This window comes from Gracilinanus agilis, chromosome 1 (assembly GCF_016433145.1).
Source record: "Gracilinanus agilis isolate LMUSP501 chromosome 1, AgileGrace, whole genome shotgun sequence".
NCBI lineage: Eukaryota > Metazoa > Chordata > Mammalia > Didelphimorphia > Didelphidae > Gracilinanus > Gracilinanus agilis.
Genome location: NC_058130.1, coordinates 383,394,108 through 383,408,540, shown reverse-complemented (window position 1 = coordinate 383,408,540; position 14,433 = coordinate 383,394,108).

Here is a 14,433-nt window from a genome sequence, read left to right as displayed (position 1 = left end):
GTGTGGTTCTCTGGCCACTGAATCACCTAGCTGCCCCTGATCAGAATCTATTTTCATACTACTGTGAGGATTTTGTGCAGGGTCCACTTCTCTTTTGTTATACTTGTTCTCTTATTGATCCAATTTCCGTGGGTTCAATAATCTCTAAGCAAATGACAAAATCTATATATCTAGCCTTATATCTAGCCTTATCTCTTTCCTGATCTCCAGTTCTATATTACCAGCTGGGTACTAGATTCCTTACATGAGTAAATTCTTCTTTCTAATCTATTCTATTTTCTTCTTCCTTCTTTTAGATGAAGACACTTATAGATCCCATTCAAATTCAGAGTTATATTTCTTGTTTATTTCCCCCATTCTATTCTCTTATATATTTCCTTCTCTTTGTTTCCCACCCCTAAGAATTTGTTTTGTTTAAGATAAAAGCCTCCTTTAATTTATACTTCCATTTATCCCCACCCCCATTCCTTCTCTTTCTCATTTGAATGAAACAAATTCTGTACCCAACTGGATTTAGTCTTGCCTCTTTCTTTTCCCTTGGGTAAACTTTTGTATTTCTTATTCTACAGTATTAGATTTATTTCCAAAATTTTATTTCTTTTTTTTTCTTTCATTTTTTTCCTTTTAGTGCTCTCTTTTGGGACACTTGTGGGTGGGATTTATTATGTAGATATGAAGAAAAGTAACCCATTTTTTACCTTACTTTAGTGAATGGCGAAAGGAATGTGGGAAATATGTGAAGTTGTAGGTCCTGCTCCAACCAGCTGCCTTGTTGATCCCAGGTTGTTTGCTGTGTCCTGCCCCCAAGGCCAGTAGTGGTGGGACTGATGCCAGATAAGTTAGAAATATTCCTCCCTAGCTGTCCCTGGACATTAATCTTAATTCTTGACTCCTGTCTATTTTTTTCTTTCTTCTTTTTTTTAAAGCATTGATTCTGTGGAGTTATGTTTAATGGTTTGTGGGGGGTATTAGGAGGAAGAAGAAACTTCACACACTACTCTATCATCTTTTCACAATACCCATCTCCCTTTTTTCCCTTCTTGATGCTTTCTTGATGTACTGAAGTTGTGTTATTCTAGGATTTAAGGGGCAACTTGGACTGGGGATTTGTAAGCTTTCGGTGCTTCCAAAATGTTCCAGGGCAAGTCTGATGACTTTCTTCTTGGCCAAGTTCTACAAGTTCATGTCCTGGTCTTGGGTCTGTATAACAGTTCTAGAATTTGACTGTTTAGAAGTTCCTACTCTTCTTCCTGCATGAATCTAAGGCCTGTTCATATGTCTACCATTTAAAAAATCCCTCACTTGATCCATCCATCCCTGGTATCCATCCTTCCATATCTCTCCTGCCTTTTGTGGCTAAACTCCTTGAGAAAGTCCCCTTTGAATTAACTGTTTTAACATGTGAATATCAATTATGGTAACATAAATTGAAGAAAAACTAAATCAAACTACTAGAACCATCTAAAAACCTTTTGATATTCTTTGTCCACCAAGAAGAAAATTCCATTTAAATAATTTGACAGTGAGCTCATATTGAGGATAGTTTAAACTTCACATACAAATCATTGTGATGTCACTGGTCTTCAAAAATGAAGGACAAACAAAAACAAAATGTCAAATGACATCTCCCAAAAGAAAACAAAATCCTTCTTCTTAGTAGTGAATGAAGTCAAGGGCAGTGACCACACACAAAACAACAAATACAAGACTATGGCTAGACTCTCTTTTATCTTTTTAAACCTTCTCATTCTAAGAAACTTATAAAGATGTTTGAAGGGGAGAGAGAGAAAACTTCTCATACAAGGCTTGCTTGTTCCCATTAGAAATGGGTATATGACCTATGATTCTGGTATCCAAAATAAGAAAAAAAGTAACATGGGGAAGGAAGCAACATGATATAATAGAAAGAATATTGTTGTGGCAGAAGTCCTGGGTCATGTCCTGACTCTGGCACTTACTATTTACATGATATTGGACAAACCACTTCACATCTTGGGACCAGTTTCTTCCTCTATAAAATAAATGTGTTATACCTCTAAAGTGTCTTTCAGTTTTAAATCCCAAAAGGTAAAAAAGAATAAAACTAATAAGAAAATTAGTAAAAGCTATTCTAGGTTAGAAAATCAGAGGCAACAAAGGGAAAATGAGTTTATTTTATTAAACTGGATGTAATCTCATTTTTTCAATTCTTGACTTGAAAAACAAGCACAGCATATCACTGAGAGTGCTGAACTTATGGTCTAGAGAGACCTCGATTTGTAACCTAACTTCATTGTTGAATGAATTATTTAACCTGTTTGAGCCGGTTTATCAATCTGGACAGTCAATCAATTAATAAGCATTTATTAAGCACCTACTGTGTTCAAGGCATTGTGCTCGACACCTGAGATTAAAAAAAAAAGGCAAAAGAGAGTCCCTGCTCTTCAGAAACTAATGATCTAATAAGGAATGATCAAAAGCAACTATGTACAAGTAAGATAGAGACAAGATAAACTGCAGATAATAGAAGAAAGTCACTAACATTAAGGGGGAACAGGAAAGGCTTCTCATACAAAATGGGATTTTAACAGACTTCAAGAAAACCATGGAAGCCAGGAAACACAAATTGAGGAGGGGGAGTTATTATAAGCATGAGAAACAGCTATTGAAGATGTCTTGATTGGGAACATGGACTATGGTTTTGGGAATAGTAAGAAGTCATGGGGGTAAAAAACAAGATATAAGACGACTAGAAAGGTAGAAAAAGGCCAGATTCTGAAAGGTCTTTGAATGCCAAACATAAGATGTTTTATTTGAACCTGAAGGTAATAAGGAGCCACTAAAGTTTATTGAGTAAGAGAATACCATAGTCACATTTGTGCTTTAGGAAGATAATAATAATCATAGCTAATGTTAATAAAGCCCATATTATGATGGAATACATAAATCTTTTTCATAAATCAGAGAGCAAACTGTTTTTAATGGAAGTTTTTAGTAATAATTTATTTTTCCATGGTTACATGCAAAAATAATTTCTGACCTTTTTAAATTTGAGCCACATTCTCTCCACCTCTTCCCTTCCCTCATCCCCTCCCCCCCACCCCAAGTTGGCAAGTAATCTGATATAAATTTTATATGGAATAAACAATTTTAAGGTGGATGGAAGTATTCTCCATACTAGATGATCCCTCATTGAAATTCCCTACACTAGTAAAATCACTGATTCTTCTTTACATAATTACAAAATGGAGTGTAAAGCTCAGAATTCTATATAAAATTCAGTGTTTCAGAACTTCATATATTATCATGTAAAAAGCATTGGATATAAGATACTGACTTTGAATGATGAATCTGCCATTTATATCTTTGTAATCCTGGACAAGTCCTTTAATCTTTTTGAGTCTTAACTCTCTTACTCATAAAATGAAAGATTGGACTAGGTTACCTAAAAGGTCTTCAGCTTTGGAGCTATGATTCTATAAATCTACATAAACCCTAAATCCAAGATACCTGAAAAACAAGAACCAGGTGAAATGGCCAAACAAAATTGGAAGTCCCCTCCATATCCTATTTGTATATGATAATCATCTTCTTTTTCTTTCCTCTTCCTTCCCATGACACTGAGAATAGTGTTCCAGGTTAATTGGGAATTCCATAAATGTTGACTCTTTAGAGAAGGAAATAACATTACTGTTAGCCTTGAATCTGTCTTGTCCTGAATAACCTGATGTGCCAGAATTGCTACCACAATTAACCACATTTCATTTCCTTATTGAAAGTTCAGTAAAACTGAATAATACGAATGTCAACATCTGAGCTTCAGGGAAGTTATAATATGTTATAATAAATATGGTCTAGTCACTTTCCCACAAGAGTTTTCCTTTTTTTAAAAAACTTACATTTTATTATCATGCAAAATACATTTCCATATTGGTCATTTTGTAAAAGCACACTCATACATAACCAAAACCCAAAATAAAACCATAAATACACTTATGTGATAGATAGTATGCTTTGAACCACATCCATCCAACTCTAACAGTTCTTTCCCCAGGGATTGATATTATTCTCAATCATATGTTTTTCAGGATTGTCCCAAATCATTACAGTGCTGAGAGTAGCCAAATTTTTACAGCTGATCATCATAGAATATTGATGTTACTGTGTACAATGTTCTCCTTGTTCTACTCATTTTAGGGATCTGTTCCTGCATATCTTTCCAACTTTTTTTCTGAAAACATCTTGCTTATCATTTCTTATAGCAAAATAGTATTCTATCATCAATGTGTACCACAATTTGTTTAGCCATTCCCCAATTTATGGATATACTCTCAATTTCCAACTTTTTGCTTCTACAAAAAGAGCTGTATAAATATTTGTGAATAAGTAGGTCCTTACAGACCCAGTACTGGTAATACAGGATTACTGGGTATTTATAGCCCTTTGTGTATAGTTCTAAATTACTCTTCAGAGTGGTTGGATAAGTTCACAATCCACTAACAATGCATTAGTGTCCCAATTTTGTGACATCCCCTCCAACATATATCACTTTCCTTTACTGCTTTATTTCTAATCTGATAGGTGTGAAGTGATACCTCACTGTTGTTTTAATTTGCATTTCCCTAAACAAGAATGATTTAAAACATTTATTCACATGATTATTGATAGCTTTTATTTCTTAATTGGAAAAATGCTTTGATCATTTATCAATTGGGGAATGGATTGTATTCTTATATATTTGAAATAGTTCTCTATAAATTTGAGAAATTAGATCTTTATCAGATAAATCTGTTATAAAATTTTTTCCCTCTTTGCTGTTCATCTTCTAATCTTGACCATATTAGTTTTGTTTGTACAAAACCTTTTAAATTTAATATAATCAAAATTACTCATTTTATATCTTATAATGCTCTCTATCACTTGTTTGGTAAAAAATTTTCCCTTCTCCAAAGATCTGCCAGGTACACTATTCTGTGTTCCCCTAATGAAGTTATGGTATCACTCTTTATATCTAAATCATATACTCATTTTGAACTAGTCTTGGTATACTGGTCTATATCTATTTTCTGCCATATTTTCCAATTTCTAAGCAGTTTTTTTTAAAATAGTGAGTTCTTATTTTTATAAAGAAGAGAGCGTTATAGTAAGAGATAATGGTCTGCAGTGGTTTATCAAACACTAGGTTGCTAAGGCCATTTAGTTCTGTATATTATGTATCTAATCTATTCCATTAATCTACCATTCTATTTCTTAGCTAGTACCAGACTGTTTTAATGATTGCTGCTTTGTAGTACAGTTTGTGAATTGGTACTGCTAGGGAACTTTCCTTCACTTTTTTTTCATTAGTTCTCTTGATATTCTTGACCTTTTATTCTTCTAGATGAATTTTGTTGTTAATTTTTCTAGTTCTATAAAATAATTATTTTGTAGTTTGAATGGTGTAGGACTATACAAACAAATTAATTTAGGTTGGATAATCATTTTTTATATTAGCTTAAACTACATAAGAGAAATTAATATTTTTTTCTAATTATTTAGATATTACTTTATCTTTGTGAAAAGTGTTTTGTAATTGTGTTCATATATTTCCTGGGTCTGCCTTGGCAAGTAGACACCCAGGTATTTTATCTAGAGTTATTTTAAGGGGTTTTTCTCTTTCTATCTCTTGCTGCTGAACTTTGTTGTTAATGTATAGTGTAAGGATTTAAATTTTATGATTGGAATAAATATATAAGAATTTAAGGATAATATTGTGGTCATCCATTTAAAAATATTATCGCGCAAGCCAAAATGACTTTTAGTTAGTTTTATTTACAAAAAAAGTAGAGAGAGTGAAAGTAGAGAAATGAAAAAGAGGATAGAGGAGATGTGTATCCTACCACACTAAATATTTCTCCAGTCCTTGGCTCAACACACACAGGATTCATTTACCCCTCAGCCAGAGGACTCAGTGGTGAATTAACTAAGGGTTCAACACACATGGGCTTCTCCAGGAAGGGCAGGCCCCTCTGGAACTAATCTCTCCAGAAGCCAGGAAAAGGAAGGTCAGGTCCAAGCAGTTCCAAGCCGAAGTTCCAGACCAAGATCCTCCAACCTGAAAATTCAGGATAAAGACCTCTTGCATAGGAAGTTCATCACCGTTTATAGTTCTTTTTTTACAACCCTTCCTGTCCATTCCTCCACTTTATGGGAACTAATTGCAGTCTTTAAATTTGCTTAGCACTGCTCAGGGGGTGGTCAGTCACTTCTGGAGTTGTCACTCACTGTAGAAAGTGGCTTGCTGACCTCCCTTACTTAATGTTAAGTAAGGGTGTCTATGCTTTTGGTTGATTAAATTGAAAAGTAGGCAAAGGGAGAGTCAATCTCATCTTCACAATAAAAATGCTTATTTCATCACATAAATGATGATTTATGTGGATTTATTTTGTATCCTACAGTTTTACTGAAGTTATTTCAATTAGTTTTTTAGTTGATTCTCTAAGTACATCATTATATCATCTGCAAAGAAGTATAATTTAGTTTCCTCATTGACTACTTCAATTTCTTCAATTTCTTTTTATTTTTCTTGTTGCTAAAGCTAGTATTTCTGAAACAATATTAAATAATATTGATAAGGGCATCCTTACTTCACTCCTAATATTATTGAGAAGGCTTTTAACATTCCCAATGCAGTTGAGATTTGCTAATGAGTTTTTGGTAGATATTACTTATCATTTTAGGGAATAACTCATTTACTCTTATGCTTTCCAGTGTTTTTAAAAGGAATAGGTGGTATATTTTGACAAAGGCTTTTTCTGTGTCTATTGAAATAACATGTGATTTATTTTAGTTTGGTTATTGATATGGCCAATTATGCTAATAGTTTTCCTAATATTAAATCAGTCCTGCATTCCTGGTATTAATAGTAATTGGACATAATGAATGATTTATGTGATATATTGGTATAGTCTCCTTGATAGTATCTTATTTAAAATATTTTCATGTATTTTCATTTCATATTAGTCTGTAATTTTCTTTCTCTGTTTTTGTCCTTCCTCCTTAGGTAACAGTACCATATTTGTGTCATAAAAAGAATTCGGGAGGATTCCTTCTCTACCTATTTTCCCAAATAGTTTATAACGTATTAGGATTAATTCTTCTTTAAACTTTTAATAGAATTCACTTGTGAATCCAGCTAGCCCTGGGGATTTTTTCTTAGAGAGACCATTGATATTTTGTTCAATTTCTTTTTTCTGAGATGGGATTATTTAGATATTCTATTTCCTCTTTTGTTAACCTGGGAAATTTGTATTTTTGTAAATATTCATTCATTTCCCATAGATTATCAGATTTATTGTCATTCATTTGGGAAAAAAAACTCCTAATGATTGCTTTAATTTCCTCTTTGTTGGTGGTAAATTCACCCTTTTAATTTTTGATGCTGATTATTTGATTTTCTTCTTTCTTTTTAAAATCAAATTAATCAATAATCTGTCAATTTTATTTATTTTTTATATAATCAACTCCTAGTCTTATTTATTAGTTAAATGGTTCTCTTACTTTCAATTTTATTAATTTCTCCTTAATTTTTTAGGATTTCCAATTTAATCTTCAATTGAGGATTTTTAATTTGTTCTTTTCCTAGTATTTTTTTAGTTCCATGCCCAATTTATTGATCTGCATTTTCTCTATTTTATTGATGTAAGAGTTTAGAGAAAGAAAATGTCGTCCAAGTACTGCTTTGGCTATATCCCATACATTTTTATATGTTGTCTCTTCATTGTCATTCTCATTGATGAAATTGTTAATCATTTCTATAATTTTTTCTTTGACCAACCCCTTTTTTATCATTAGATTATTTAATTTTCAATTAAACAATTGTCTTTCCATGGAACCTTATTGATTAAAACTTTTACTTGTTAAGATTTGAAAAGGATACCTTTGTTATTTCTGCTTTTCTGCATTTGATGGTGAAATTTTTGTGCCCTGATACATGGTCTGTTTTTGTCTAGGAATCACATACACTAAAAAGAAAATACATTTCTTTTTATTACTATGAAGTTCTTTCCAGAGATCTATTAGTTCTTACTTTTCTAAGATTTCATTTACTTCCTTTACTTCTTTTTTTGTTTATTTTGGGTTTGATTTACCTATATTTGAAAGGGTTAAGTTAAGGTTCCCACTTGTATAGCTTTACTCTTTAGTTCCCTCTGAAACGTATTTAAATTTTCTTTTAAAAATTTGGAGGTTATATCATTGGGATCATATATGCTTAATACTGATATTTCTTCATTGTTTATAGTCACTTTTATCAAGGTATGTTTTCCTTTCTCATGTCTTTTAATCAGATCTATTCTTGCTTCAGTTTTGTCTGAGATCATGATTGCTACACCTGCTTTTCTTACTTCAGACGATGCATAATAAATTCTTCTCCTGTTCCTTACTTTTTCTGCATGAGTGTCTCACTTTCTCATATGTGTTTCTTGTAAACAACATATAGTAGGATTCTGGTTTTTAATTAACTGCTATCTACATCCATTTTGTGGGTGAGTTCATCCAATTCACATTCACACTTATGATTACCAACTGTGTATTCCCCTCCATCTTATTTTTCCCTTTTGATCTTGCTCTTTTCCATTTCACTCTGTTCCTTCTCCCAGGTATTTTGTTTTAACATCCCCCCCACTTCTCCTTGCCCAAAGGGGGTTCTTTGACTGCCAAAACTGGGGACCTATCAACATTATCCCCAAGAGGAGACCCCTATCAGGTTACCATCACTTGCCCATTCTCTGTTAATCCACTTTCACACAGAGAATACCTCTCACCCTCTCAGTAAGGATGATAGGAGAAAACAGCCCTGACAGGCTACATCATTCAAGCCTGTCTAGACAATTAACATCAAACACTCTCCTTAATATATGATTATTACAATAGATGATTCTGAGTTGTAAATCTAGATCTTTTGCCTTCTGGAATATTATATTCCACTACTTCTGATCCTTTAATGTTTAATCCTGACTATAGCTCCATGATATTTTAATTGTTTCTGGCTGCTTCCAGTATTTTCTCCTTGGTTTGTGGGCTCTTGAATTTTACTTCTAATATTCCTGGGAGTTGTTATTTGGGGACTAATTTCTGGAGGTGAACTGGGGAGTCTTTCATTTTCTATTTTACTTTCTTGTTCAAGTATATCAAAGCAGTTTTAGTTAAAAATTTCTTTTATTATGATATCTAGATTTTTTTTATCATGGCTTTTAGGCAGTCCAATAATTTTTAAATCATCTCTCCTGGATCTATTTTCCAGATCAGTTGTTTTAATCAATGAGAAATTTCACATTTTCTTCTGTTGCTTTTTCTTCTTTTTATTTTATTGTTTCTTGAAGCTTCTATTTGCTCAACTCTAAATTTTTAAAGAATGATTTTCTTCCATGTGCTTTTGAGCCTTCTTTTTCATTTGGTCTAATTCTTCTTGCTATACTCTGATTTCTTTTCCCCATTTTTCCTCTGCCTCCCTTAATTGATTTTTAATATATTTTTTGAACTCTTCCAAAAATGAGACCAATTCATACTTTTCTTTGAAGCTCTGCATGTGCTTGCTTTGCTTTCACTGTCCCCTTATGTTTATGTGCCTTGCTCTTTGTGCCCATAAAACTTCTATATGGTTAGGGTTTGTTTTATGTTTGCTCATTTTTCCAGCCTTTTTCTTGACTTTCACTTTTTTCTTAAAGATGGATTTTGTTCTTAGGGTAAAGAGAATACTCCCTTAAATTTCAGTTCTTCTTTGGTGCTATCCTTAGTTCTTTTCTGGGTTTTGGCAAGTTTTAGTTCTTCCAAGATGGCTTATGAATTTTTAGTTCTGAAAGTCACTTCCCACTGCTGATTCAATCACTCCCTCAGGCTGGAGATAACTTGCAGAACTCAGAGTACTTTGAGCTACCCTATGCTGGGGCTCAAAGTCTAGCCTCAGGCATTGGCAGGGGCTTTTGGCCTCACTCTGGCCTTGATTTGATTAGCCACACTGTGGACTACCTTGCCCTGGGGCTTATAGATTAGCCTTGAGCTTTGGTAAGGGTTTGTTCCTTCTAGACTCTCATAGGTCAGTTCCTTGTGGACTGTCTTGCTATGAATTGGGGCCAACTCTGGTCTTACACAGACCAAGAATGATGCACAGACTGCCTCAAGCTGGGATGAGTCCTCACTATGAGCTTGGCTGGGACTCCTGGCCTGCTCTGGGCTTACACAGTTCAGGGATGCAAAATGGGCTGCTTTGAGTGTAATTCTGGACCTTACTGAAGGCTGGAGCTGGGGCTTAGAAGTATACCAGGTGTGTGTGCTGTTGCACTTCTTTTTGTTGGCTTAGGCAAGATTTTAGGGTGTGAATGTTGGCTTGAGCCCAGGTTCAGAACCTGGAACAGTAGATGTGGAGTGGGGCAGGAGACTTTGCTGTTGGCTTGTGCCAGTACTCTTTGGTGGAAACTCCTGCTGGTTGTGCTCCCTTCTCACCCCAGTGAACTAGAAGCTTTCTACTTACCTTTCTAAATGAAAGTTTCTTCTGTCTGCCCCCTTATTAATTCACTCCAGTATTGGTTTGGGGCATTATTTTAATGTTGATTGGAGAAGATTCTCATGGTGGTTTGACCTTTTCCTGATTCTACTCAGCCATCCCCTAAGACTTTATTGAGCCATAGGACCTGAATTGTCTTATCACTGGAGAAACAAAGGCTTCAAATTCTTATCAGAATACTCTTCTTTCAGGGACTGCAAACTGAACCTTGGGAAGAAAGAGTCCCATCAAGACTTTGCATTAAAAAATATTCAATGTATTTTCATGAAAGTGAATTTTACAAGAAACCTCAGGATAGCATATGATTCTATTTTGAAAGAAAATTGTTAGGCTATCTATGGAGACGTCGTATTTGGAAACAATTCTTCCTGGTCTCCATGAAAGTGGAAAACATCACTTTATAGATTCCCTTCTGTCTGTACATTAATGACTAGATTTAGGAATTCTGGATGTATGCTCTTCTTTTTTCCTAAATTAAAAAAATCATTTAGTTAAACATTTCACAATCATGTTTAAAATTTTTTAACAAACTTTTTTAAAATTTGAGTTCTAAATATTTCCCTCCCTCTCAGTGCTTCCCATTCTTTTAAAAGGCAAACAATTTGATACCAGTTATACATGTAACATCATACAAAACATATTTCTTCATTAATAATGCTACAAAAGAAAGCACAAAATAAAACAATAATGTTAAGAAAACATGCTTACATCTGTATTCAGATTTCAACAGTTCCATCTCTGAAGGTAGATAGCATTTTTGATCATGAGTCCTTTCAGACTGTATTGTCTTGATCAGATTAGCTAAATCTTTCATAGCTGATCATACTAAAAATATTATTTTTTCTATGTGTGAAGGTCTCCTATTTGTGCTCATTTCACTTTGTGTCAGTTCATTTAAGTTTTCCCAGATTTTTCCCAAAACCAACATATTTGTTATTTCTTATAATATGATAACATTTCATCACAAACATATACTACAACTTATATAGCCATCCCTCAATTGATGGGCATTCTCTTGATTTCCAATTCTTTGACATCCAAAAAAACTGCTATTAATATTTTGAATATTTATGGTCTTTTCCTTTTCCTTTGATCTCTATAGAATATAGTCTTAGTAGTGGTATTGCTGGGTCAAATGGTATGCAACAGTATTATATCCTTTGGGGCATAGTTCCAAACTGCTCTTTAGAATGTGGTAGCTCACAGTTGTTTTAATTTGCATTCCTCTATTCAACAGCAATTTAGAGCATTTTTCATGTCACTACTGATAGCTTTTATGTCTTTTTTTCTGAAAACTATCTTCATTGTATTCTTTTGAGTTTGTGTCTTGACTTTCCCTATCACCATAGTAGCTTTTTATGATCAACATCTTTTCTGTTTTTTGCCCATTTTCCTACCCTATTTCTTAATTTGTAACTTTATATTACTAATGAGTTCTATTCCCAGTGTGAGAGGACGAAGGAGCATCTCAAGCTTCAAGCTTTTTAACATTGCTATTTTCAGAGCTAGTTGGGAGGTGTTGGAAGTTTTCTATGCTTCCAAGGTTCTGTTATCTAGGGAGAGTAGTGGGTACTTCTCTCTTGGTTTTTATTCTGATCCTTACCTAGGAAGGGCCCTTAACCTCTTGGGATTGCAATAAATGCTGCTCCTTAGAGTCCTAGCTCCCTTGAGATGAGAAATAATACTGTTCCTCAATGTCTTTAAATCCATGGAACCAGAAGTAGAACTCTCAAGGATTCTACTCCCTCTTGCCTAAAAGTGCTCCCCTTTGCCCTTGTACTAGGATACAGAAGTGGGCAAAGGGGTTGCTAAAATGCATCTGGTCCAGAGGTTAGTGCTAGCACAGGAATCTCCTGTAATCTCCTTCTGACCAATTCCCAAGTCCACTTACTATCTCTAGCTTGAAAGCTCCCAGAGTTGATGTTGCTTCTGTTTCCACCACTTAGTCTCACGACTAGTGTTTCATCTACATAGGTTACAGATCACCTCCTTCTCCATTTCACGGATCTCTCTTTCCAACCTCCTATGCTGTCTGGGGCTAGAAGAATGTCTCAATGTGATTGTTTGTTGGCTATTCCACTCTAGAATTCAATTTGAGGCATTATTTTAAAGTTTAGAGAATGTTGAGCAAGCTCAGTTGAGCACTTTCTCTACTCTACCATCTTGATTCTGTCTCTGGAAGTAATGTGTATGCTTCTCAACCACACGCATATGTGGCAATGAGAGTATTCAGATAGTCCCTTTATTCGTCAAAGTAAACATAGCCAATATTACCTCCTTCCTTTCCTAAAGCTCAGTTGTTGGTATTTTTATTAATCAGGTTTTCTGAACTTTAAAGGAGGAAAGGAAATGTGATGAATTGTGTTAGTAATTCTGGCACATCAGATTATTCATGATAAAATTGTCAAGGCTAACAATGGCACTGTTTTCTATACTCATCAGTCAACATTTATGGAATTCCCACTCTACCCAAAATATACATGGGAAGGAAGAGGAAAGAAAAAAATGATTTTTTTCATTCCTCAGTGATCTTCAGTATTCATACAGGAGCTACTAAGTGGCATATGAAATGGAGTTCTGAATTTGCATCTAAGACTGGAGTTGGATCCTATCTTTTATTAGTCTCACGATCTCTCTCATCTTCAATGTCCTCATCTATAAAGTGGAGATTGTTGTGAGAAGGAAGTCAGTTAACGGATATAAAGTGCTCTGCAAGTCTTAAATCCCTATACAATGCTAGTTATTATTATTATTCAAAGGCAAGCTAGTTTCAAATTCCAGACACCCAGACCTTCCGAGTATTTTCTTTCCAAGAAAGGAACAGTAATCAGTGGAAGAGAGAATCTTTTTCAGACAGCCTTGGTGTGATCCACTCACCAATTTATCTACTCCGAGTTATGAAATAAATTTTATCTAGCAAATAGAAAAAGAAGGCTGATTCATCCAGGATGCAGCTTTTATAGGCTCAGGTAGAATGGTAAAAACATTAGCAGATGCTAGTAAACTTTGGTATTTACGAGGCTGGTGAAGACTATCACATGAATCTCAAGTTCACTTCTGAGAAAAAAAATCATAAATAAGCTCTCCCAAAGCTGGGGTATACTGTACTCTAAAACCCTCAAGAAAGAAATACAAACAGGCCAAATTTTCATTCATCTAAAAACTTTCATTGTCCAATGATTCACAAGGAAGGAAATTATAGTTGGAAACCAGTCATGACACAAAATATCCATTAACACATGAAGCCATGGATAAATGTGATTGTATTGCAATTGCTTCTGTCCAACTGGTTTCTGCTTTGGTCTGATATGTTCTTATGCTTAAAAAGAAGGAATCCTACAATCAGATGAAAATAGCTAGTTTTGATAGGCACTCTAGGTGGTGCAACAGATAGAAGGCCAGAACTGGGGGTCAGGAAGACTCATGTCATTTTAATGATTTAATATTTCATTATTACAGATAATTGCTTGCAGTGAATGGCTCATAATATAATAATTATATAACTAAATAATATAATACTATTCTGTTTTAATATATACTAACATATGATATGGTGACTTCAAATATATATAAAATATAACAGTGACTTCACATATATAATATGTAATATAGTGACTATAAATGTATATATATAAAATATATAGTGATGTAATCCTAATCTATGTAATATTCTGCCCTAATAGGGTTGCCTCCCTCCTTCCCCTTCTGCTGAGGTGAAGGAGGTATATTTCATTGTCTGTTCTTTAGGACCATTATTACTTTTTTCAGTTATTCAGACTTCATCTTCCTTTAAGTAATATTTTCATTTTCATTATTGTAGCCATGGCATATATTCCCCTTCCGTTTCTAATTTAATTCTTCTGGTCCGGAAAAATCTCCCCATGCTTCCCTGAATCCCTCATATTCTAACA